The sequence below is a fragment of the Bubalus kerabau genome, chromosome 2 (genome assembly GCF_029407905.1).
Source record: "Bubalus kerabau isolate K-KA32 ecotype Philippines breed swamp buffalo chromosome 2, PCC_UOA_SB_1v2, whole genome shotgun sequence".
Classification (NCBI taxonomy): Eukaryota; Metazoa; Chordata; class Mammalia; order Artiodactyla; family Bovidae; genus Bubalus; species Bubalus kerabau.
The window spans coordinates 142,175,303-142,202,806 of NC_073625.1; positions in this window are offsets into that span (position 1 = coordinate 142,175,303).

Consider the following 27,504-nt stretch of genomic DNA (forward strand, 5'->3'; position numbering starts at 1 on the left):
CACCACCAATTTATCCTCTTCCCTGACGTCACCAAAACCGGTATACTTCAAGCAAGACTAATAGACTTGTGTGTGTGCCTTGCTTGATCTCTCTGGAGATTTATAGTTAAGAATGGAAATTTGGAGGAATCAAAGATAGATAGTAACTAATTGAACATCCATCATAAGCAAAGCTTCTGATTTCACTGTTGAAGGTAAGACTTGTAGTAAAGAATACACAAGTCAATCAATGAAAGTGCCTAAAAATTGTAAAAGGCCATAAATAATATAAAGCATGTACCTAGGGCCAGAAATAGATTCGGGGTTACTGCTTTGGACCTGGCAGTTCCAGACAGCATGTACTAGACCCGAGTACCCTGAATTTTCTCTGGTAAATGTATCTCTTCTACTCTAAAGCAAGGAGTCTGGGCAAGGAAAAAGTTTGGTCCTGAGATGATATGGGGTGAATATGTGGGTATCTTCTCCATTGACTATGCTGCTATTTCATTCACCACTTCAGGGCCTTCCTTCATTCAGATCACACCAGGGACATATAACAGATATTGACCAGGTAAACCTACAGAAGGGCCATATAAGACCAAAAAGGTCCTCTCTTCTCCAAAGAACTTCAAGTATTTCCAGGTATGATCTCAGAATAGGTGCTCATCAGATCAGATCAGCTGCCATTTGTTTGCATTTCCTGGAGCAGAAAACTGAGAGATTAAATGACATGGGTAAGGTCTAAACAGGGCTTCTCTGGGGACTCAGGTGGTAAACGCTCCGCCTGCAATTCAGGAGACATGGGTTTGATCCCTGGGTCAGGGAAGATCCCCTGGAGAAGGAAATGGCAACCACACCAGTATTCTTGCCTGGAAAATCCCATGGAAAGAGGAGACTGGTGGGATACAGTCCATGGTGTCAAAGAGTTGGACATAACTTAGTGACTAAACCATTACCACCAGTATTCCCTTAGGTGGAAATAACAAATTTTGTTCAGCCATTCATCGATTGACATACATTTGGGTTGTTGACATCTGTTATTTTTATGAATAAGGCTGCTATAAACACTTGCCCACAAGTTTTGGTGTGGACATATGTTTTCATTTCTCTTAGATCCATATCTGGAAGTGAAATTGCTGGATCATAAGGTAACTCTTTTACTTTGGGGGGAACTGCCAGGCTGTTTTTCATTTCTGTCACCATGTATGATGGTTCAGTATCCTCACCAACACGTGTTTCTATCTGATATTTTTATTATAGTCATCCTGGTTGGTGTGGAGTAGCATCTCCTTGGGGTTTTCATTTGCCTTGTCCTGATGGCTAATGATGTAAGGAGTATTTTCACGTGCTCTTTGGCCATTTGCTTATCTTCTTTGGAGAAATGTCTACTCAGATCCTTTGCCCCTTTTTTATTGGTTTGTCTTTTTGATATTAAGTTTAAGAACTCTTTACATAATCTATACAGAAGTTCCTTGTTAGATATACTATTTTCAGATATTTTCTCCTATTATGTGCTCTGTCTTTTCACTTTGTTCCTAGTATCCTTTATAGCACGGAACTTTTAATTTTGAAGACATCCAATGTATCTTTTTGTTTTTGTTGCTTGTGCTTTTGGTGATGTATCTGAGAATCTGTTGCTAAATCCAAGGTCACAAAGACTAACCCTGATGTTTTCTTCCAAGAGTTTTATGATTTTTGACTTTTATATTTAGGTCTTTGATCAATTTAGGGTTAATTTTTTAATATAGTGTGAAGTAAGAGTTCACCTTCATTCTTTTATATGTGACTATCCTGTTGTTTCAGCAGCATTTATTGAAAACACTATTCTTTCCCATTTGAACAGTTTTCACATCTATGCTAAAAATTAATTGCCATAGATACATGTGTTTATTTAGACTTTCAGTTTTATTTTGTAAACATACATGCCTATACTTAATGCCAGAATCTGACTGCCAATGCAGAAGATGTGAGTTGATCCATGAGTTGGGAAGTTCCCCTCGAGAAGGAAACGGCAACCCACTCACTCGAGTATTCTTGCCTGGGAAGTTCCACGGACAGAGGAGACTGGCGGGCTACAGTCCTTGGTGTCACTAAAGTATCACAGTATCACAGTCTTGATTACTCTTGTTTGTAGTAGGTTTTGAAATTACAAAGTGTATGTCCTCCAATTTGTTGTGCTTTTCCAAGATTGTATTGGCTATTTGGGGTGCCTTGTGCTTCCATACAGATTTTAGGATCAGCTTGTCAACTTCTTGTGAAGAACCAGCTGGTATTATGATATAGATTGAATTGATCAATTTGAGAGTATTGCCATATTAACAATATTATGTCTTCTGAACCATGAACAAGGGATTTCTAAATCCCATTTATTTAGATGACCTTTAATTTCTTTCAGCAGTGTTTTATAGTTTTCAGTGCCTCTGTTAGGTACCTCTTTTGTTAAATTTTATAATGAATACTTTTTAAAAATATATATTTCTCATGCATACTTGTTCTCAAGTATGGATATATTTACACTAAAAAAGTATACCTTTGTTTATCTGAAATTCAAATTTAATTGATCATTCTGTGTTTTACTTGGCAATCCTACTTTAAAAGTGACCAAACATAGAATGAAGCATATGAGCCTACAGCTGTGAAGGGCATCTGAGTATTCAGAGACTGGAAGAGAAAGTTAATTAGGTCTATATAAAAGCAAATATTTAGCTCCTAGGAGGATATAACAATTAATTAGCATAATCTATTTTATCTTGAGATGTTATTCTACTTTAAACTTCACTCTGAAATATGTGCTTTGAAGAAGAAAGTAAACATTTTGAAAATAATTTCCATTAATCTGAACTTAAAAAAATATTTCAGTATCAGGCTTCAAGGCAGTAAACCCTGAACCATGTCTATTAATCTTAGCAAAGTCACCTGTATTCTCCCACAGACAGAAACTTTTCATGCCCATGAAGACTATGTGATACAGATGTGATGTGGTGATATAGTTACACCCTTGAGCTCTTACTAGAATTGTTTCATGTTGGAGAAATTATTTTTTCATCCTGATATTTAATAAGAAATAACTCTTTATGTCAAAGTCCTGATCTAAACTTTAATCCCCTCCCCTTGTGTGTGGAGTGGACCTGGGACTTGCTTCTAGTGAATAGAATATGGCAAAGGTGACCACATGGACCACATGGACCACATGGACCACAGCCTTGTTTAACTCAATGAAACTATGAGCCATGCCGTGTAGGGCCACCCAAGACAGACGGGTCATGGTGGAGAGTTCTTACAAAATGTGGTCCACTGGAGAAGGAAATCACAAACCACTTCAGTATTCTTGCCTTGAGAACCTCATGAACAGTATGAAAAGGCAAAAAGTTACAACACTGAAAATGAACTCCCCAGGTCAGTAGGTGCCTAATATGCTACTGGAGATCAGTGGAGAAATAACTCCAGAAAGAATGAAGGGATGGAGCCAAAGCAAAAACAACACCCAGTTGTGGAGGTGACTGGTGATAGAAGCAAAGTCTGATGCTGTAAAGAGCAGTATTGCATAGGAACCTGGAATGTTAGGTCCATGAATCAAGGCAAATTGGAAGTGGTCAAATAAGAGATGGCAAGAGTGAACGTTGACATTTTAGGAATCAGCAAACTAAAATGGACTGGGATGGGTGAATTTAACTCAGATGACCATTATATCTACTAGTGTGGGCAGGAATCCCTTAGAAGAAATGGAGTAGCCATCATAGTCAACAAAAGAGTCCGAAATGCAGTACTTGGATGCAGTCTCAAAAACGACAGAATGATCTCTGTTCGTTTCCAAGGCAAACCATTGAATATCACAGTAATCCAAGTCTATGCCCTGACCAGCAATGCTGAAGAAGCTAAAGTTGAATGGTTCTTTGAAGACCTACAAGACCTTCTAGAACTAACACCCAAAAAAGATGTCCTTTTCATTATAGGGGACTGGAATGCAAAAGTAGGACGTCAAGAAATACCTTGAGTTACAGGCAAATTTGGCCTTGGAGTACAGAATGAAGCAGGGCAAAGTCTAATAGAGTTTTGCCAAGAAAACACACTGGTCATAGCAAACACCCTCTTCCAACAACACAAGAGAAGACTCTGCACAAGGACATCACCAGATTGTCAATAGTGAAATCAGACTGATTATGTTCTTTGCAGCCAAAGATGGAGAAGCTCTATACAGTCAGCAAAAACAAGACCGGGAGCTGACTGTAGCTCAGATCATGAACTCCTTATTGCCAAATTCAGACTTAAATTGAAGAAAGTAGGGAAAACCACTAGACCATTCAGGTATGACCTGAATCAAATCCCTTATGATTATACAGTGGAAGTGAGAAATAGATTAAAGGGATTAGATCTGATAGACAGAGTGCCTGAAGAACTATGGGCGGAGGTTCATGACATTGTACAGGAGGCAGGAATCAAGACCATCCCCCCAACCCAGAAAAAATGCAAAAAGGCAAATGGTTGTCTGAGGAGGCCTTAAAAATAGTTGTGAAAAGAAGAGAAGTGAAAGGCAAAGGATAAAAGGAAAGATATACCCATTTGAATGCAGAGTTCCAAAGACTAGCAAGGAGAGATAAGAAAGCCTTCCTAGGTGATCAGTACAAAGAAATAGAGGAAAACAATTGCTTCTTGGCCTTTTGGCTAAGATCAAGTGCAAAGAAATAGAGGGAAACAATAGAATGGGAAAAACTAGAGATCACTTCAAGAAAATTAGAGCTACCAAGGGAACATTTCATGAAAGATGGGCACAATAAAGGACGGAAATGGTATGGACCTAACAGAAGCAGAAGATATTAAGAGGTGGCAAGAATACACAGAAGAACTGTACAAAAAAGATCTTCATGACCCAAATAATCACGATGGTGTGATCCCTCACCTAGAGCCAGACATCCTGGAATGTGAAGTCAAGTGGGCTTTAGGAAGCATCACTACAAAGCTAGTGAAGGTGATGGGATTCCAGTTGAGCTATTTCAGATTTTAAAAGATTATGCTGTGAAAGTGCTGCACTTAATATGCCCGCAAATTTGGAAAGCTCAGCAGTGGCCACAGGAATGGAAAAGGTCAGTTTTCATTCCAATCCCAAAGAAAGGCAATGCCAAAGAATGCTCAAACTACCGCACAATTGCACTCATCTCACATGCTAGTAAAGTAATGCTCAAAATTCTCCAAGCCAGGCTTCAACAGTATGTGAACCGTGAACTTCCAGATGTTCAAGCTGGATTTAGAAAAGGCAGAGGAAACAGATCAAATTGCCAACATCCGTTGGATCATCAAAAAAGCAAGAGAGTTCCAGAAACATCTACTTCTGCTTTATTGACTATGCCAAAGCCTTTGACTGTGTGGATCACAACAAACTGTGGAAAATTTTTCAAGAGATTGGAATACCAGACCACCTGACCTGCCTTTTGAGAAACCTGTATGCAGGTCAGGAAGCAACAGTTAGAACTGGACATGGAACAACAGACTGGTTCCAAATCAGGAGCGGTGTACATCAAGGCTGTATATTGTCACCCTGCTTATTTAACATCTATGCAGTGTACATCATGAGAAATGCTGGACTGGATGAAGCACAAGCTAGAATCAAAGTTGCTGGGAAAAATATCAATAACCTCAGATATGCAGATGACACCACCCTTAGGGCAGAAAGCAAAGAACTAAAGAGCCTCTTGATGAATGTGAAAGGAGAATGAAAAAGTTGGCTTAAAGCTCAACATTCAAAAAACAAAGATCATGGCATCTGGCCCCATCATTTCCTGGCAAGTAGATGGGGAAACAGTGGAAACAGTGACAGACTTTATTTTGGGGGGCTCCGAAATCACTGCAGATGGTGATGGCAGCCATGAAATTAAAAGACGCTTGCTCCTTGGAATAAAAGTTATGACCAACCCAGACAGCATATTAAAAAGCAGAGACATTATTTTGCCAACAGAGTCCATCTAGTCAAAGCTACGGTTTTTCCAGTAGTCATGTATGGATGTGAGAATAGGACTGTAAAGAAAGCTAAGCGTTAAAATTGATGCTTTTGAACTGTCGTGTTGGAGAAGACTTTTGAGAGTCCCTTGGATAGCAAGGAGATCTAACCTAAAGGGAAGTCTATCCTAAAGGAAATCAGTCCTGAGTGTTCATTGGAAGGACTGATGCTGAAGCTGAAACTCCAATACTTTGGCGACCTGATGCAAAGAACTGACTCATTTGAAAAGACCCTGATGCTGGGAAAGATTGAAGGTGGGAGGAGAAGGGGATGACAGAGGATGAGATGGTTGGATGGCATCACCGACTCAATGGGCATGGGTTTGGGTGGACTCCGGGAGTTGGTGATGGACAGGGAGGCCTGGCGTTCTGCCGTCCATGGGTTGCAAAGAGTCAGACACAACTGAGCGGCTGAACTGAACTGAACTGACCCTGGGTAACACTAACTTAATCAAGTGAAAGTCCTTAAGAGAGGGACTGACCCCTCCTTGAGGCCAGAGACTCTTCTCTGTTCATTTTAAAGAAGCAAGTCATCATGAGTCCTGTAGATGCAAGGCAATGAATTCTGCCAACAACCTGAATGAATTCTGAAGCAGATTTTTCTCAATTCAAACCTCCATATGAAAATACAGCGCTGGGACTTCCTTGACAGTCCAATGGCTGACTTTGCCTTTCAATGCTGGGGAGATTTGGTTTTGATCCCTGGTTGAGAAGCTAAGATCCTACATATCTTGAGCCCCGAAAAACAAAACATTAAAAAAAGAAAAGAAGCAAAAGCAATAGTGTAGCAATTCAGTAAAGACTTTTTAAAAATAAATGAAAATACAGCCCAGATGACACCTTGATTACAGCCTTGTATGACCTGAGCAGAGGACCAGCTGAGCTATAATGAGACTACTAACACACAGAAATTGTGAGATAATAAATGTGTGTGGTTTTAAGCCATTAAATTTGAGATAATTTGTTATGTAGCAATAGAAAATTAATACTTTGTTACCCAGCAATATAGCAACAATACAGCCTCATTACTAGGTATTCAGTTCCTTTGCATCCATAGGCTGAGCCTTTGAAAGTTCTACCACCTTCTAGCACATAAATCCAATGACTGCCTCATATTAGTACTGGAAGTCCTGGATCCCAGGCAATCCCTCAGTCCAAAGCAAGCCAGGGAGGTCAGACACCCTAACACGTGGTGGGTCACCATCACATGAGCTGTGCACCCATGTCTTTCTTCTCAAGAGAAGATACAGCTCTTTCACTGAGGATCATGGCCTACCTCCCTTTTAACTTCTATCTTCAACTCCATGAGCTTAATTCCATTTATTGAGCCAGAAAGCTGTTATTCCCTCCAACTCCCCCAGGAACATAAAGTGGTGGGGGTATGCAGAGATGGGAAGTAGACAGAGCTATATGCAAAAAGTTCAGGCATTTTGAAATATAAAATTTCCTAGTTGGGAGTGGAAGAAAGACCTTTTTCTAGCAAGTTAAAAGCAGCCAAACAAGCTGCAACATACTGGGTAATTCTTTTCGTCTTTTCGTTTTTCATAACTCATCCTGTTCAAGTAGAATAAGAATTCGGGTAAGCGGGGCAGTATGAACGGCACAAGGCTCTGGCTGCTACTCATGATTGGCAGGCTGAGACCAAACATCTTCCCTGTTCTGATTCTTACTGAGCCTGGCTTCAAACTAGCTTGAAGCCCTAGCTGAGCAAAGCCAGTAGGACTTACCAGAACCACTCCAGCCATGCAGAGGTACCCAGAGTATCTCTCCAGGCCCTGGTCCTCCCTGCTTTCCATTTCTGCCTGATCCTGACTATATTGCCTGTTTTTAAGAATATCTTTATTTATTTGGCTGTGCCCGGTCTTAGTTGAGGCATGCAAACTCTTACTTGCAGCATGTGGGCTCTAGTTCCCTGACCAAGAATTGAACCTGGGCCCCCTGAACTGGGAGTGAGGAATCTTAGCCAGTGGACCACCAAGGAAGTCCCCTGATGGTATTGCTTGTTAATGGTTTTAGTGTCTTACTTTCCAGTCCTTTCCCATTGGTGCTTAGGATTGCTGCTGCTGCTAAGTCGCTTCAGTCGTGTCCGACTCTGTGCGACCCCATAGACGGCAGCCCACCAGGCTCTCCCGTCCCTGGGATTCTCCAGGCAAGAACACTGGAGTGGGTTGCCATTTCCTTCTCCAATGCATGCAAGTGAAAAGTGAAAGTGAAGTCGCTCAGTCGTGTCCGACTCTTAGCAACCCCATGGACTGCAGCCCACCAGGCTCCTCATCCATGGGATTTTCCAGGCAAGAGTACTGGAGTGGGGTGCCATTGCCTTCTCCTTCCTGTGCTGTCCAACAGCCAATCCCAATCTCATACCCAACCCTGGCTGCTAGAACTCCAGCCTGGACTCTGAGCCCTAAACCCAGCATTTATCTAAGATGGGATTAAGATACATCAGACAGCATAATGCTGACCTCACAGGCAATTAGGAATGCTTAAAGTTCGAACCTAGACCTGGCCCCATGCTTTATCTCAGTTCCAGTGTCCATTCAGCTAAACTGAGGGTTCCCATGTGACTCCGACACCCTCTCCCATCTCACATTAAACCAAAGGCTCTGACAGCTCTTAGGGGTACCCAGGGTTATTCTATAAGGCTGGTAAATAAGAATTTATGCTGCACAAAACCCAATTAGATCTGTAAAGAGATGACTTCAAATGGAAAAAACAGAAAACTGACAAAGACCTGAGGAGGGAGGGTATAAAAAGATGAGAAGCTTCTTCAGACTAGATGACATTAAGTAAAATCAATTATCTAAATAAAACTCTAAGTGCACTTCTTCCCTAATCCCCATCCCATATAAATCTACACAGAAATTGTTTTGTTCACTCTCAAATGCAGAGCCATCAATTTTAGATATAAGACATGCTCAGGTTTCTGCAGAAAATGTAACTTTTTGTTATCCTTACAAGAGTTGTTTCAAAGATGAAAATCTGATGGTCTGTAGATGAATGTTCTCTCAGCCTCCCTTTAAACTAACCCTGTAAAACAGTCAATTGCATCAATAGCCCATCATCACAATAATGCTGCTTGATGGCTTCAAAATCCAGGAGCTTTAAACAGCTATAACTTACTCTGGCTTGTGCATCTGTGAGTTGGCTGGGTGCGGGCTGATCTAGGTTGAGCATGTTTCCACATCTGCTCCATTGATCTGTCCTCCTCCTCCTCCACTGAGCTAGCCATTTTCCTCTCATGACAATGAGAAGGCAGAAGCACAAGAGGAAGGCACCGTGGAAACGCAAATGACTACTAAGGCCTAAACTGGAACTGGCACATGGTCGCTCTGCCCACATTCCATTGGCCACAGCAAGCTACATGCTCAAAAACAACACCCATGCTTCTAGTGGGAGGACCTGCAGAGTCACAAGGCAAGGCTTCACAAATCTGAGCCAATTAGTCAGTGTACCAGAACATCTAATAGGGTGCTGGTTCCTATCTTTACGGTATCTCTAACCAAGCCAACTTGATCTGGTTTTCCCCTCAGTGCCCCAATAGCACTCTGAATTAATCTGAATTTCTTTCTTTGACTGACAAAGCTCATTTTTCCAGTGATGGTGATGAACCATCCATTGACTTTCCTCCTCAGATGATGGCTTTCGTCCACAGTAAGCTTTCTGGAACTCACAGTCACTTCCACCTCTTAAATGTATCAGCTGGGTGAATGTGAAGGTGGGTACCACTCATAGAAGACTCATCTGGCTGGCCCTGAATAAAATAAAAGCCTTCAACTTTTCTTGGGGGAAATTTCCCTGATTTAAATACTTTTGAATATGTTGTTCTGTCATTTTAAAGGATAAGGTTCTGTTGAGTATTGGATGTATTTTTCCTGCAACAGGATACATATTTCTTTCCTTTGTTTTTCCAGAGACTTAATATGGTTCTGGCCATGTTTTCCTGACTACAAATCAGGTGCACAGGCTGACAAGGAGAGGAACAACAGGAAGGTCTATTTAAAGCTGGCAATTACTGCTTTTGACATATTGCCTATTACTTAGAATTTGTATTCTTCATATTTCCCCTCACAGGGTATTAAATTTTGATTAAACCCTAGGACCTCTGGCTGTCTTCCATAAATAGGGAAAACTCTATAGAGTCCTAGGCAACGTTTTTATATGCAAAATGAGTTGCTAACTTATCAGGCTAATTGTTGCGGTGTTTATCCCCTGAAGTCCTAACTGCTCCCTTTAGATTTGCAGTAAATATTCCTACCAGCCCATGGCATTCTGGGTGATAAGCGGTATATTTTTTTATAAGGTTCCATTTCCACAAACTATATCACTTCGAAAGGAAATTTATACCTCTATTTGCCAGGATCTCTGGCCAGAAACAACCAATGAAAAAATGAAAGAGGGTCTCAAAAATAAACAGAGGTCAATGTCACTGTTTCTGGGTGTCTAGGGTACAATCCAATCCTATAAAAATAACATCAGAACTCCCTGTGTACCAGGCCCTGTGCTAAGTGCTGTGCACACACCATATTAGTCTTTCCAATAACCCAGTAAGGTGGGTGCCATTGCCTCTCAGGGTACTGATGAGAAGACTCACCAGCCAAATCCTTACATATGTTGACAGAGCCTGGATTTGAACTCAGATTCCTCTGACCCCATGTGAAAGAAAGAAAGTGAAGTCACTCAGTTGTGTCCGACTCTTCGTGACCCCATGGACTGTAGCCCACCAGGCTCCTCCATCTACGGAATTTTCCAGGCGAGAGTACTGTAGCAGGTTGCCGTTTTCTACTCCAGGGGATCTTCCCGACCCAGGGATCGAACCTGGGTCTCCCACATTGCGGGCAGACGCTTTACCGTCTGAGCCACCAGCTTTTAAAAGGTCTCCTTGACTACTATCTTCACATGAGGAGGGATTATAATAGGAATCCCAACTTCAGATGTGTTACCAAGTCTGCGTCTGCTACATATTGTATTGACCCAACAAGAAGAAATTCTTTTTTAAAAAATATTTATTTATTTGGCTGCACTGGGTTTTGGTTACAGCATGTGGGGTCTTCTTTGTGTCACTGTGGCACATGGACTCTCTAGTTGCTCTGTGGGCTTAGTTGCTCCTTGGCACGTGGGATCTTAGTTCCTGGATCAGGGATCAAACCTGCACCCCCAGTTTCGCAAGGTGGATTCTTAACCACTGGACTACCAGGGAAGTCCCAAGAAGAAATTATTTAAGAACTGTCTTGGAATCCTTCTAATCCATCGAAGCAAATCTTGAATTATTCCCCTGTATTTCTTCTATGTTTCTGCAAGAATGTGCTTCCAAGAGCTCCCTTGGTTCTTGGGCAGACATACTGAACCCACAACCCAGATACCTTCCCCTTAGGCATCTCCAGATTGTTTAACTTAATTTTTCCCCAATACACAATATGTATATAATTCTTCTTCTACACATTTTATTTACGTCCCTGTTTAGTAATGAAAGTTTCTTGCTTAAAAAAATGACTTTCACGTGAGTATTCATGGTCAGTTTAGTTCAGTCGCTCAGTCGTGTCCGACTCTTTGCGACCCCATGAACCGCAGCACGCCAGGCCTCCCTGTACACCACAAACTCCCGGAGTCCACCCAAACCCATGTCCATTGAGTCGGTGATGCCATCCAACTATCTCATCCTCTGTCGTCCCCTTCTCCCCCTGCCTTCGATCTTTCCCAGCATCAGGGTCTTTTCCACTGAGTCAGCTCTTCGCATCAGGTGGCCAAAGTATTGGAGTTTCAGCTTCAATATCAGTCCTTCCAATGAACACCCAGGACTGATCTCAATAGCAAAAAATTGGAAACAACCCTAGTGTTCATCAGCTGGTGAACAGACAAATAAAATGTGGTATATCAATACAATGGGACACTGCCCAGCAATAAGAAGAAATACTGATAAATGCTACACTATGGATAAACCTCATAAACATTATACTAACTGAAAGAAGTCAGCCACAAAAGAGCACATGTTGCATGATTCCATTCACGTAGAATGCCCAGAAAAGGCGAATCTATGTAGACAGGAAGCAAACTAATGACTGTTTGAGGCTGAGGGGTTGGGGGGAGGAGGATTAAGTGTAAAAGAGGTAGACGTGATCACACAGTGATAAAAATATTCTGAAATTGAGTTATGGTAATGGCTGCAAAACTTAGTAAATTCACTAAATATTAATGAATCATATATTTAAATCAGTTAATTTCACAGTACGTAAATTATACCTGAATAAAGTTGTTTACAAAATAATCAATTCATGGAGAACATTTTCAGTTACATAAAAATTGGTCAAACTCTTTGCACCGTAAGCTCCTGGGAGACGAATTTCTTTATCCACACAGTGAAGATAGAAATTTCTAACTCAAATATAATTACCTGAACATCAAATGAGATATTAAAATGAAAACGTTTTGAAAACTGAAAAACGGCTGATAAAGATTCCTTTGACTTAGCAGTGGATAAAAATTATTTCATTCTCCCCTCTAGGTGGTGCTAGAACCTAAAAATGAGCACGCCACTGCTAAGTCCAGCTGTTTTCTACAAAATTACCTTTCCCTACGAGGTGGGCTGCAGTCTATGGGGTGACACAGAGTCAGACACGACTGAAGTGACTTAGCAACAGCAACAACAACGAGGTTACATCCCGAAAGGGAGTTTTCAGTCCACTGTCCTTCAGAGCCTTCTCCTGAACTAATCTTAGGATAATAGACATCCAAGTTCAGTGTCAGCCTCCTAATATCTCACAAATTGTCAATTGCACTTTCCATGTTGCATGGTCCCCTCTTCATCCTGGGGAATTAGCCCTCTGATTAAACCACATTCATCTTCCATTTCTCTCCATCTTCGTGGAAACTTTAGTTTCCAACATAATTGTATACTTCTGCTGCATTTTCAATACTCTCAAGTGCTTTTAGAGTTTCATTTAATTGGGAATGAGGGTCAGTTCACCAAACCATTTGTAAAATATCTCAAAAATAATCACAGGCCTAGCAAACATAGCCACATCAAGGAACAAATGCCACAGAAAGGCCCTATCTGCTGGCCCCATGTGTTGGTAGAAGGAACAGCTAATGTGCTCTTACTTTGCTGCAGGCCATGTAGCTTTATGGGATTGCTGGGAGGCTCAGTGATAAGGATTCTGCCTGCAATGCAGGAGGTGCAAGTTCAATCCCTGGGTCAGGAAGATCCCCTGGTGAAGGGAATGGCCATCCACTCTAGTATTCTTGCCTGGGAAATCCCATGCACAGAGGAGCCTGGCGGGCTACAGTCCATGGGGTCTCCAAGTCAGACATGACTTAGCGACTAAACAACAGTAAATATAGCTTTATACATAAGAAAATTAATGCTTCAAAAACTGTAAGGTGAGAATCTATCTCATGTTTAAGACTTCAGTCTGAGTCCAGCTCCTTGTCTCTTCTTCTCTCTTTTAAAAGAAAAAGAAAGGTTTTAAAATTATCTTTTTTGCCCTTCATCTGATGGTGTTTGGGAGTTGGTGATGGACAGGGAAGCCTGGCATGCTGCAATTCATGGGGTTGCAAAGAGTTGGACACAACTGAGTGAATGAACTGAACTGATGGTGTCTGGAAACATTTGGTTCGAGTAGGAGATCCAAGAGCCTGGAGTGCAAGGCACGTGGGCACTGCTGTGCAGCAAGAACACTCAGGGCCATTATATGAGCCCTGAACTCCTGCAGCTCTTGCTTAACTCAGTTCCAAGGGCGCCAGGGCTGGTCTTTCAAGGGAGCATGAAAGCCGAGGCTTGGGCCCCATGATGTGTCTTGCAAAGGAAAGAATACAGAAGCAGCACGAGAACACGTGCGAAGGAGTTGTGCAAACAGACAGCTCATTATTGAGAATTCTTCACTGGTGAAAATGCTTTCCCACAGGGGGAAGGGTTTGAAAAACAGCTCTTGCTTATTGGAGCCTACTCTTAGGTGGAAACAAATCAGTTTTTAAAACACAATACCATAAAAGCTTTAAAAAGTGGTATTTAAGGAGCAGGGAAATAGCCTATGAGAAGTTAATGCAAAATCAATTCAGGCACACAATTTACATCTGCTGAGTTACCCAGAATGGCTCTCTTCCATAACTGGAAATCTATGGACCTAAATCTGGGATGACTGGAAGGAGTTTTATGTCTTCTGGGATGTAGAAGATTGCTGCACAATCTGTCACCAGGAGGGAAAATCTGTAAACCCTTTAGGGCCAGCAGAAGCTGGGGCCCTATCATTAGAAAATGCACATTTAAAATCACCCAACAGAGTAAGTGCTGTTCGCAGTTCTAGGCCTTTAAGCCTCTGTCCAAACCTGTAGTCTTTCCACACCCAGCAGGCTTTGTTTTCCCTAAACATAGTTCCTAGCAAACAATGAGCTGCTCCTGCTTTGAATGTTGATGGTGAGTGCCCGGGAGAGACACAGCCAAGCTCATGGCTGGGCTGGAGCTGGAGCTGGAGCCTGGCTTCTCGTGCAATCGGTGAGCAAACTCAGGGTCTGCTGTGGACCTTCCTTGTGAAGTTTGCCCACCCCAACCCCTTGGCATGATGCTGAGTGTTTAGTTCACCCAAACCATTGTGAGGGGCTTCTCTGGTGGTCAAGTGGTTAAGATTCTGCGTTTTCAGTGCAGGGGATCTGATCAGGGAACTAAGCTATTAATGATACACAGCATGGTGTGGCAACCCCCAAATTTTTTTTACTAAAAAACAAAAAACCAACAACCCAGTGTGAGTTCAGTTCAGTTCAGTTCAGTCGCTCAGTCATGTCTGACTCTTTGCGACCCCATGAATCGCAGCACGCCAGGCCTCCCTGTCCATCACCAACTCCCGGAGTTCACTCAGACTCACATCCATCGAGTCAGTGATGCCATCCAGTCATCTCATCCTCTGTTGTCCCCTTTTCCTCCTGCCCCCAATCCCTCCCAGCATCAGAGAAAGTGTGAGTTAGTTATGCACAAAGCATCTTTAAAGTTCCAAGTTTTGAAATTACCTATAATGAGATCAAGAAGGAACGTCAGAGGAGTGGAACAGGAAAACATGGTTTTGGGGGAGTTACTAGAATTGCAAGAAAAGGGAGTTTCAAGGAAGAGAAAGTTGGTAAGAGTGTCAAATGCCACAGAGAAGATGGGCAAGGTAAGGACCCTCTGTGCCCATGGGACCTGGCCTTTAGGACAGCACTGTTCACCTGGGACTTCCCAGGCGGCACTAGTGGTAAAGAACCTGCCTGCCAATGCAGGAGACATAAGAGACATGGGTCTGATTCTGGGTCAGGAAGATCCCTTGAAGGAGGGCATGGTAACTCACTCCAGTATTCTTCCCTGGAGAACCCCATGGACAGAGGAGCCTGGCAGACTAGAGTCCAGAGGGTTGCAAAGAGTCGGACATAACTGAAGCGACTTAGCACGCACACACGTTCACCTGGGAAATAATTCACGGGCACGGGAGGGGAAGCCAAAGATTGAGTGAATGAAGCTGAACAGACAGCATGTGTTGGCCCTGTCTCCTCTTGTGAAGGGAAAAGGGAGGAGTTTGAGGTGGAAGCATTTAATAGAAAAGAGAGATTTTTCCATTGTAAAGACTTTCTTGAGACGTGGCATGCCTCTATCCAGTGCTGAAATCACAGCCCAGGAACTCTGATCTGGCCATCCTTCTTTGAACAGCTCATGGTAGGGTTTCAATAAACATCTGTGGAAGTAAGCAAGGCTGCACTCTTAGAACTGCCTATATGCAGGCTGTTGAAAGCAGAATTTTAAAAAAATCATATTGAAATATTTCCACTCTGTTTTTTAAGGTTTTGCCCTTCTTAATTGTGTGACCTCGGACAAGTAACTTCTCTGGACCTCAATTTCCTCATGTATAAAAATGTGAAAGTGAATGGCTCGTTGTATAAGAGTGCACTCTTATACAACGAGCTTACTCTTACTCAGAGTAAGCTTAATATGCTTACTATACTTACTATACAGAGTATAATATGCTTAATATCACTCTTAGCTCAGAGTAAGCATATTATACTCTCTTGTTGTTATTCTTGTTCTCTTCAGCTATTTACCATCCTGGAGCAACAGGAGGCCTGCGACACCTGTACTGCTCATCCTCCCAGAACACTTTTGCCTGAGGGGAAAGGCTCGAAAACAGCTCTTCCTCCTGAAGCCCCACCCTGGTGGAAACCAAATTGCTTTTAAGATGCAATACCTTAAAATGCAATCTCTTTTAAAAAAATACGAACACAATTCCAAAAAAGTTCTTTTAAAGAAAAGTCAATGCCAAGGATAAATCCTAAGATGTAGGTTCATCAATTATAATAAGTATACCTCTCTGGTGGCATGTTAGTAATGTGTGGGGGCAGGGAATCTGGGAAAAATCTTTGTACTCTCTGCTCAGGTTTGCTGTGAACCTAAAACTTCTCTAAAAATATAGTCTTTTTTGAAAACTGAAGTATAGTTGATATACAATGTTGTATTTTAGTTTAAGTATATAACAAAGTGCTTCAGTTACATACTTTTTCAGATTCTTTTCCATCATAGGTTATTATAAGACATTGAACATAGTTTCCCGCACTCTACAGTAGATCCTTTTTTATCTATTTTATATATAGTAGTGTGTATCACCAGATGCAGATTGATTATATTCTTTGCAGACAAAGATGGAGAAGCTCTATACAGTCAGTAAAAACAAGACTGGGAGCTGACTGTGGCTGAGATCATGAACTACTTACTGTCAAATTCAGACTTAAATTAAATAAGTTGGGAAAACCACTAGACCATTCAGGTATGACCTAAATCAAATCACTTATGATTATACAGTGGAAGTGAGAAATAGATTTAAGGGACTATATCTGATAGATAGAGTGCCTGATGAACTATGGACGGAGGTTCATGACATTGTACAAGAGACAGGGATCAAGACTATCCCCATGGAAAAGAAATGCAAAAAGGCAAAATGGCTGTCTGAGGAGGCCTTACAAATAGTTGTGAAAAGAAGGGAAGCCAAAAGCAAAGGAGAAAAGGAAAGATATACCCATTTGAATGCAGAGTTCCAAAGAATAGCAAGGAGAGATAAGAAAGCCTTCCTCAGTGATCAATGCAAAGAAATAGAGGAAAACAACAGAATGGGAAAGACTAGAGATCTTTTCAAGAAAATTAGAGATACCAAGGGAGTATTTCATGCAAAGATGGGCTCAATAAAGGACAGAAATGGTATGGACCTGACAGAAGTAGAAGATATTAAGAAGAGGCCAAGAATACACAGAAGAAATGTACAAAAAAGATCTTCATGACCCAGATAATCATGATGGTGTGATCACTCACCTAGAGCCAGACATGCTGGAATGTGAAGTTAAGTGAGCCTTAGGAAGCATCACTACAAACAAAGCTAGTGGAGGTGATGGGATTCCAGTTGAGCTATTTCAGATCTTAAAAGATAACTAGTACAGCCACTATGGAGAACAGTGTGGAGATTCCTTAAAAAACTGAAAATAGAACTGCCTTATGATCCAGCAATCCCACTGCTGGGCATACACACTGAGGAAACCAAAAGGGAAAGAGACACGTGTACCCCAATGTTCATCACAGCACTGTTTATAATAGCCAGGACATGGAAGCAACCTAGATGTCCATCAGCAGATGAATGGATAAGAAAGCTGTGGTACATATACCACAATGGAGTACTACTCAGCCATTAAAAAGAACACATTTGAATCAGTTCTAATGAGGTGGATGAAACTGGAGCCTATTATACAGAGTGAAGTAAGCCAGAAAGAAAAACACCAATACAGTATACTAACACATATATATGGAATTTAGAAAGATGGTAACAATAACCCTGTGTACGAGACAGCAAAAGAGACACTGATGTATAGAACAGTCTTATGGACTCTGTGGGAGAGGGAGAGGGTGGGAAGATTTGGGAGAATGGCATTGAAACATGTGTAATATCATGTATGAAATGAGTTGCCAGTCCAGGTTCAATGCACGATACTGGATGCTTGGGGCTGGTGCACTGGGACGACCCAGAGGGATGGTGTGGGGAGGGAGGAGGGAGGAGGGTTCAGGATGGGGAACACATGTATACCTGTGGCAGATTTGTTTTGATGTTTGGCAAAACTAATACAGTGTTTCAGGTTTAAAAATAAAATAAAATTGAAAAAAAATAAAATAAAATGAGATAGAATAAAAAAAAAAAAAGATGATGCTGTGAAAGTGGTACACTCAATATGTCAGCAAATTTGGAAAGCTCAGCAGTGGCCACAGGAATGGAAAAGGTCAGTTTTCATTCCAATCTTTCTTTCATTCCAAAGAAAGGCAATGCCAAAGAATGCTCAAACTACCGCACAATTGCACTCATCTCACACGCTAGTAAAGTAATTCTCAAAATTCTCCAAGCCAGGCTTCAACAGTATGTGAACCGTGAACTTCCAGATGTTCAAGCTGGATTTAGAAAAGACAGAGGAACCAGAGATCAAATTGCCCAACATCCGCTGGATCATCAAAAAAGCAACAGAGTTAAAAAAAATAAAAACATCTATTTCTGCTTTATTGACTATGCCAAAGCCTTTGACTGTGTGGATCACAACAAACTGTGGAAAATTTTTCAAGAGATGGGAATACCAGACCACCTGACCTGCCTCTTGAGAAACTTGTATGCAGGTCAGGAAGCAACAGTTAGAACTGGACATGGGACAACAGACTGGTTCCAAATAGGAAAAGGAGTATGTCAAGGATGTATATTGTCACCCAGCTTATTTAACTTCTATGCAGAGTACAACATGAGAAATGCTAGACTGGATGAAGCACAAGCTAGAATCGAGATTGCCAGGAAAGATATCAATAACCTCAGATATGCAGATGACACCAGCCTTATGGAAGAAAGCAAAGAAGAACTAAGGAGCCTCTTGATGAAAGTGAAAAGGAAAGTGAAAAAGTTGGTTTAAAGCTCAACATTCAGAAAACGAAGATCATGGCATCTGGTCCCATCACTTCATGGGAAATAGATGGGGAAACAGTGGAAACAGTGTCAGACTTTATTTTTTGGGGCTCCAAAATCACTGCAGATGGTGACTGCAGCCATGAAATTAAAATACGCTACTCCTTGGAAGGAAAGTTATGACCAACCTAGACAGCATATTAAAAAGCAGAGACATAACTTTGCCAACAAAGGTCCATCTGGTCAAGGCTATGGTTTTTCCAGTAGTCATGTATGGATGTGAGAGTTGGACTGTGAAGAAAGCTGAGCGCTGAAGAATTGATGCTTTTGAACTGTGGTGTTGGAGAAGACTCTTGAGAGTCCCTTGGACTGCAAGGAGGTCCAACCAGTCCATCCTAAAGGAGATCAGTCCTGGGTGTTCATTGGAAGGACTGATGCTGAAGCTGAAACTCAAGTACTTTGGCCACCTTATGCGAAGAGTTCATTTGAAAAGACCCTGATGCTGAGAAAGATTGAAGGCGAGAGAAGAAGGGGACAACAGAGGATGAGATGGTTGGATGGCATCACCGACTGGATGGACCTGAGTTTGACTAATCTTCGGGAGCTGGTGATGGACAGGGAGGCCTAACATGCTGCAGTCCATGTGGTCGAAAGAGTCGGACACAACTGAGCGACTGAACTGAACTGAACTGAGTGTGTATCTATTAATCCCAAACTCCTAATTTATCCCTCACTCCCACTTTTCCTCTTTGGTAAACATGGTTTATTTTCTGTCTCTGAGTCTATCTCTGCTTTGTAGATAAGTTCGTTTGTATCCTTCTTTTAAGATTCCACATGTAAGTGATATCATATCATATTTGTCTCTCTCTCAGTATGATAATTTGTAGGCCATCCACGCTTCTGCAAATGGCATTATTTCATTCTTTTTTATGTCTAAAAAATAATCTTTAAAAAAGTCTGACAGCAATGCTCTGTCTAATCACATTTGTAGAAGAGAGGAGCCCCTGCGTCATGCCAGGAAGATGGTGGACCAGCTGTGCCAGGCCAGCTGTGGCTCTGGGTTACTGGAGTTGGGGAGACAGCCTCTGTGCTCTGTGAAAGGCAGCCAGAGGAGTGGACTAGGATGGGTGCAAGCCTGAGGCTAGAGTCTGACAGCACCTGGTGTACTATATTCTGTTGGTCTTTCTGTATATTTAGGATGGAAGTGAACTCCTGGGAGAAGCCTCCAGGTTGGACTCAGGTTATATGGAGTACCCCATACTCTTGCTCATGACCATGATGTGGTGTACTGTGGAGTTTCTTAGAAAACACCCTAAAATGGGACAGCATAACAATCTTATAGAAGTAGGCTGTCGATGGCAGAGGCCAGGGAAGGGATGCTAAGAGGTGACTGCCTTGCCTTGCTAATTGTACAGGCCTATTTTGAAATTTTGGCCTCATCACATGGCTGACTGACCTTAGGCAAGTTACCTGACTTCTGACACTCAGCTCTTCGTATGTCGAATGAGGGTAATAATAAGATCTGACTCAAGGGTTAAAGGGAGGTTCTGGGGAGATAAGGCCCTTTATGAAGGCTTCCCTGGTGGCTCAGTGGTAAAGAATTTGCCTACAATGCAAGAGACTGGGACGGGAAGAAATGGCAGCCAACTCCAGTATTTTTGCCTGGAGAATCCCATGGAGAGAGGAGCCTGGTGGGCTAGTCCATGGGGTCGAAAAAGAGTCAGATACAACTTAGCGACTTAACAACAACAACAGGCACTACAGTGCTCAGTGAACAATGGCTAATTTTTTTTCTTTTTTTAAAATCAGTGAATCTAACTCATGCTACCCTCAGCTTTGTCCTTCATGGAGAAACAAGCACATTTCTACCTGTTACTTCCAATTCCTGGTGTTTCATTAGCCTTGTGAGAAGATTTCCTAGTGGAAATTTCCTTCTTTATTCTCACAAAGATCCAGGATTGAATGGGGGAAGAGTTAGTGATAAAATTGTTTTTCTTCCTTTCTAAAGGTCAGAATGTAAGTCCATGTTTCTCTTGTTGGTTTCTCTCTGACTCATCCTCATGCCGGAAGCAAATTGTGTATTTCCTGTCTCATTTTCTCAGTCAGAAAAATGGGCTTTATTGAATCATTTTTCTCTCCCTGCATTTCAGCACAACCTTCTGTTTGGGGACATTCTATAAACTGCAGCGGCATGTTTTGCTTCCAATTTCCTCTTTCAGACGTTTTAGATTCCTTTCCAGCAGTCAGAAATGGGGGACGTATTTCTCCAGGGGTGTGTCATGGAGTACAATACCAGAGAGCAGTGATTCTCACCTCAGGGTGACTTTGCCCCCAGAAGACATTTGTCATTGTCTGGAGACATTTTTGTTTGTCACAGCTGGGGGCTCTGGCTGCTCCTGGATTTCATGAGTAGAGGCCAAGGGTGCTCTAAACCTCCCACAATGCATAGGACAGGTCCCCACAACAAAGAATCATCTGGCCCACATGCCAATAGTCCTGAAGTTGAGAAACCCTGCCATAAAGATATGTTAACTTTTCTCATGTACTTTTTCTTTTTACATTTTTGTCCTTGGTCTCAGTTTTCTTTATCCCACCTAATCCAACCTCCTTCCCTCTCTCCTGTAGATCTTACTGCTCCTTCCCCTTCCTACCACTAAGTCTTTTTTCATTCTCTCTGTCTTCTCTATCTATCTTCTCATTGTTTGATGATCCTCCGAAGTTCCTAGTCCTTGAAAAATACTCATGAATTTGCTTTTCCAGCTCAGTCACTAATTCACCATGTGCCTTTGGGCTGGCCATTCTAACTCTCTGGGCTTCAGCTTCCTCCCTGTACAAGGGCACAGGACTGAATGACCTTTAAGGCTCAAATCTGTGACTGACAATTGTCATGACAATTCAAATGCCTAACACTCTTACAAGAAAGTCTTAGTGTGAGAGAGGACCCCTATTAAAGTACACTGGGTTTATCTCTAAATTGTGAGAAAAATAAAGAAATATGTTTACCCGAGTGTGGGATTATAGGGAAATTCAATCTTGCAAAGGCAATTAGGGAAAAGATAAAATCTATGGGAAAATTAAATGAGCTAAAAAGATAGGTTGCAGCATTATTTGTAATAATAAAAAGTTGTAAACGATATAAATAGCCAACAATTGTGGACTGAGACAAAAAAAAAAGTATGGTATAATTATATGATGAAATACCATTCAGCTGTTAATAATAATTAGGAAGTTTTTAACAATGTGGAAAATACTTAGATGAATATAACAAAATCATATGTAGTTTATACTCATATTTAATGAAAGCATTTTCTAGAATGAACATTTTTAAATTAAATTATTTTGTCCTTTCTTACTTCAAAGGTAATACATGCTTATTTGTAAATGATTTCAAAAACTCAGATAAAACAAAAGAAAAAATTACCTATAATTTGACCACCAGAGTTAACCCTGAGCTATCTTTGCAGTCTTTTTGCATTCTATTTTTAAAATAATAATAGTGTTATATGTTTTTGTGACCTGCCTTTCCTTTGCTTGGGCTTCCCTGGTAGGTCAGATGGTAAAGAATCTGCTTACAATGCAGGAGACCTGGGTTCGATCCCTGAGTTGGGAAGATCCCTGAAGAAGGAAATGGCAACTCCTTGTAGTATTCTTGCCTGGAGAATTCCATGGACAGAGGAACCAGGCGAGCTATAGTCCATGGGGTTTCACAGAGTCAGACATGACTGAAAGACTTTCACTTACACTTTTTTTTTTTTCATTTTTTGCTTTCCTTGTCATCATAGTCTTCTGTGAAGGCATTTATTTTAACTGCATAACATTCCTTTGTATCTGCACTGGATCAAGTTAGGGGAAAGTAAATAAACTTTTAAACAATGAAGAGTGCCAATTCACAGTTACGAGCTTGGTGGTTCTTCTCTTCAAGACTAATCAATGGAATCTCCCTCAGGGGGCAGCTTCAGTTATGTTGGGCTTGGCAGCTCCTATCACAGAATCATCAAATGGCAAGTTGAGTGGAGATCTTGGAAGTCATGTAGTGCAACCCATTTCTCTCTCTCTGGACATCCCCACTCAGTGGATGAGTGCGGCTCTAACCTTCCAACTAACCTATGACCTGGTGTACTTGGGTTGATCCGCCCAGAGCAGGAGAACCATGTGACCCTCTACTCCCCTCCAGCTCCCTCTCCCCTCTGTCCCCAATGCATCTGGCTGACATGATGGGCCTGCCTGTTTTCCAAACCCTTTCTCCCCAGATAGGGGTGGGGGGCCTCAGGGCCTTCTTGTCACTGGGTTCCCATGACACAGGCTCAGTCTCAGATGCTCTTCCCTCTGTGATTCACTGCCAAGTCTGCATTCTGCTTTCCTGTCTGGGGATGTTATGACATCAGATTTATCTGGTAAAAGAGGGAGAAAAATGCTTACCAGCTCATTTTTCTACTGCAGGCACTCTGAAAAATCTTCTAAAGTTCTCACAGCCTCACCACCGGGATCAAAGCCTCAAAAAGCCCTCTAGGACACTCCTCTGGTCAAGGCCACCTGGCTTGAGTGAAATTCCAAAGAAGACAAAACGGCTTTGTTTCAGAAACCCCTCCCTCTGTGTCCATCTCCCATTTCAGACTCCATTTCCCAGTGCTCTCCTGGCAGAGGAATTTTCCCATCTGCTGGCAGTTGTAAAGATATCTGTGTGCGCACGTGTGCTAAGTCGCTTCAGTCATGTCTCTCTCTTTGCAACCCCATAGACTATGGCCTGCCAAGCTCCTTTGTCCATGGGATTCTCTAGGCAAGAATACTGGAGTGGGTTGCCATTTCCTTCTCCAGGAGTTCTTCCCAACACAGGGATTGAACCCATGTCTCTTATGTCTCCTGCATTGGCAGGAGGGCTCTTCACCACTAGCACCAATCCAAGACATGTCAGGGTAACTATGGGACCCTCAGTGTCTCCTAGGGGCTGTTTGACTGAGGCACTTATAGGGCTTTCACCACAGGCTTTACCCCCTTCACTCACCCCTGAAGGGTTGAGGTAGAGGGGAAGCCAGAATTCAGGAAACCTTGAGTGTGCCAAGCATGGTGCCCAGTGCTTTCTGTAGGTTTCTGCATTTATTCCTCACGGCACCGTGCACTGCACATTGTTAATCCCATTTTAATATAGAAGAACTGGGACTTTAAGAGATTAAGTCATTGACAGAGGAGCAGAGTCAGGATTTGAACTCAAGGCTGCTGATTCTAACATTACATCACAATGTTGCCTTCCCATAAGATCAGGGCCTGTGCATTTGGTTACCCAGTCCAGTATTCTTAGGGATTCCCTGGTGGCTCAGACAGAAAAGAGTCTGCTTGCAACGCAGGAGACCTGAGTTCGATCTCTAAGTTGGGAAGATCTCCTGGAGAAGGAAATGGCAACCCACTCCAGTATTCTTGCCTGGAAAATCCCATGGCCAGAGGAGCCTGGTGGGCTACAGTCCATGGGGTTGTGAAGAGTCAGACACGACTGAATGACTAAGCACACATGCTTTTTCAAAGAAAAACAGAAGCCTGAGCCCTAAATCAGTGTGCTTCTGTGCTCCAGCTCATAGGTTAATACAAATGTCTTTGCACACATTAAACATTTCTAATTTTTTGCTCCAGACATCAGGAAGGCTGTAGGTTAAAAGGACAAGCAAAGTCTCCTCCAATTCACTAGTACTGACTCTAACTACTCCCTCTCCTGCCTCCCTTGTCCTTTGGCAGTTGCTTCCCCGGAGTCACAAAAGTGAGCCTGGAGGACCTGGAGCATTAGTTCTCAAAGTGTGTTCCTCGGACCAACAACGGCAGCATCTCCTGGGAATTTGCTAGCAATGCAGTTTCTGGGACTCTGTTCCAGATTTGAATCAGAAACTCCAAGGGTGGGGCCCACAATCTATTCTAACAAGCCCTCTGGGTGGTTCTGATGTGCTAAAGCAGAAGAAGTACTGACCTAGAGAATGACTGGCACAGACCCTTGGCTCTAACCCCTCATCCAGTCAGCTGCTGAGCTCTGTGGACGCTGCCTCTGCCTCCAGGCTTGTGTGCTTTGTCCTGACTCAGGTCCAGTGAACTCTTGTCTGCCCTGCGGTAGTGCCTCCCAGTAACTCACCTCTCATCCCTCACTGTCGCCCTCTGGTATTGCCCTGTGTCTCCACTCTGATGATGTCGTGTGGCTATTGGAATAAAATCCAAATTCCTTAGCTTGATACTCAAGATCCTCCAAAATATGCACCAGACCTTTATTTTTAGTCCTATGTCCTACTTATCCTCCCCTTTATGTATCCTATACCCAAATGGTGCAAGAATGACTCCTTGTTTGTTACAGATTTATACTTTCTCACTTCTGTGCCTTTGCTTATGCTGTTGTTCCCTCTGCCTGGAATTGCCTCCATTTATCCCCAAGTAGCTGTTAAGCTTCAGCCCACATGTCATCTCCTCCATAAAGTCTTTCTTCATCCTTCTAAATACTTCCTATTCTTAAAAAAAAAAAAAGAATTTATTTAATTCCCTATAGAATTAAAATTTTGTCCTTTTGCACTTTTAAGTTATTTCATTGAAATACAGTTGACCTACAGCATTATGTTATTCCAGATGCATAGTATAGTAAATTCAATATTTCTATGCATTATATGATCTCCCTTCCTTCCTTTTGAATTCATAGAATTTATATTTACTTCTCTTATGGTGCTGATTAAATTATACTTTATGCCTCTTTGTGAAGGAGGCATATTTTATATGTTTTATATCTACCATACCTTATACTTTAAATTTCCCTTCCAGGGCATAAGATGACAGAGTTGTGCTTTTTTCCATCTTTGCATTTCCTACAGCACCCACAGTGACAGAGCTTAATACGTAGTTGTTGAATGAATGAATGAGTGAATGAATGAATGAATGTTGGATCCACATAAATAAAACTGAAAGATTTTTCATCCCCTATTCTAAATAAGCCTATCAAAAATAAATGATATTGCTGTGTTTCTAACAAAATAGTGTCCATTTTATCTCCTCTAAAACTGGGCCAGTTAGAAAGATTAGATTGTAGCCCAAAGTTTTCAGGGTGACAGTGTGGGTAGAAACGGATTGTTCCCATAATATCTGTGGCTTAAGTAACAATACAGGAGAATGAAATGACAATTTTGTTACAAACCTTCACCTTGAAGAGCATGATGGACACCCAAGCCCCAGTAGGTTCCCTGAGTAAGCAAAGGGAGAGTAACGCAGCAATGACTCTCAAGGAAACAATTGCTGGAACCTTGGAAGTCCCCAGTCGAAGCTGCTGGCCTGGCTTCAGTCCAAAGTTAGGAAAGAGATTTCTGCTCAGACAAAATTAATTATGTAGACCATGTAATTCTCCGCTCCATCTTGACATGGCCTTGACTCATTGAAGACCTTCCTCCATATGGGCTGGAAAATGTGACTAAGCACAATTTTTGGGGCCCTCAGCCATGGAGCACCAGCAACAATGTTTTAAGCTCTGAACGAAAACCAGGGCAGAAACGATAACTCTGGGTCCCTGGCCTTACTGTTCAGTGGGAGGGGCTGTAACTGTGGAGAAGCAGAAGTGTCTGGTGTTCATCTAGGAGAGTCATGATTCTGATGGGTTTTAAGTTTCCCTGAAAACCCAATTGTTAGAGAAGCAATCTCCCCTTTTGCCGGCTCTGGGATTCTAGTTCTGTGTGGTTGCTTGACTTGCTTCCTCACGCTGACTCAACAATTGTTTGTTCTTGGAAAAGACTTCATCATCTTTCTAAACCTCACTTCAAGAGGGCAGAGGGCAGAGGGCCTGTTCTCTCCACCCTCCACTTGGGCAGAAGGAAGAATTTGGAAAGGACACCAGGTCACAGAGTCAAGCCTGGCTGGCATGGCTCCACTTGAAGGAAAGTGAGTGGACGCTTCTGTTTCCACCTCACTGAGCAGGATGTCTCCCCAGCCATGAGCAGCTCTTTCTGGCTGATATCTCAGCCCTGACACTTTTCTGTCGTGCGTGGTGGCTTCAAGAGCTAAGTCTCTGTGTGACTGTCCACTGTTTCTGCTTTGTTTTCTGCGGCATGAAGTTTCTTATAATAAGGCCCTAGATTCCTTTTGTGTATATTGCTTAGAGTCCTTCCTGTGAATGTTTTGAGTTCCTAGACACTTGTTTTTAGCAGGATGCTTAACAGTCCCTCCTGTATCTCAAGATGATTTCCTAGGTGGGCTGACCACATTGGAGTTGGTGTCTCTAACTGTGAGGCAATCTTCAGCAGTGTCAGAAAGTGCTCTTGTAAGGCTCTTCCTGGTGGTTCAGTGGTTCAGACTCTGCACTTCCAATGCAGAGGATACAGGTTCGATCACTGGATGGAACTAAGACCCTGCATGCTGCATGGTGGGTTGCTGTTGTTCAGTCACTAAGTCATGTCTGACTCTGTGACCCCATGGCCTGCAGCACTCCAGGCTTCCCTGTCCATCACTATCTCCCGAAGTTCACTCAAACTCATGTCCATTGAGTCGGTGATGCCATCCAGCCATCTCATCCTCTGTCGTCCTCTTCTCCTCCTGCCCCCAATCCCTCCCAGCATCAGGGTCTTTTCCAATGAGTCAACTCTTGGCATGAGGTGGCCAAAGTATT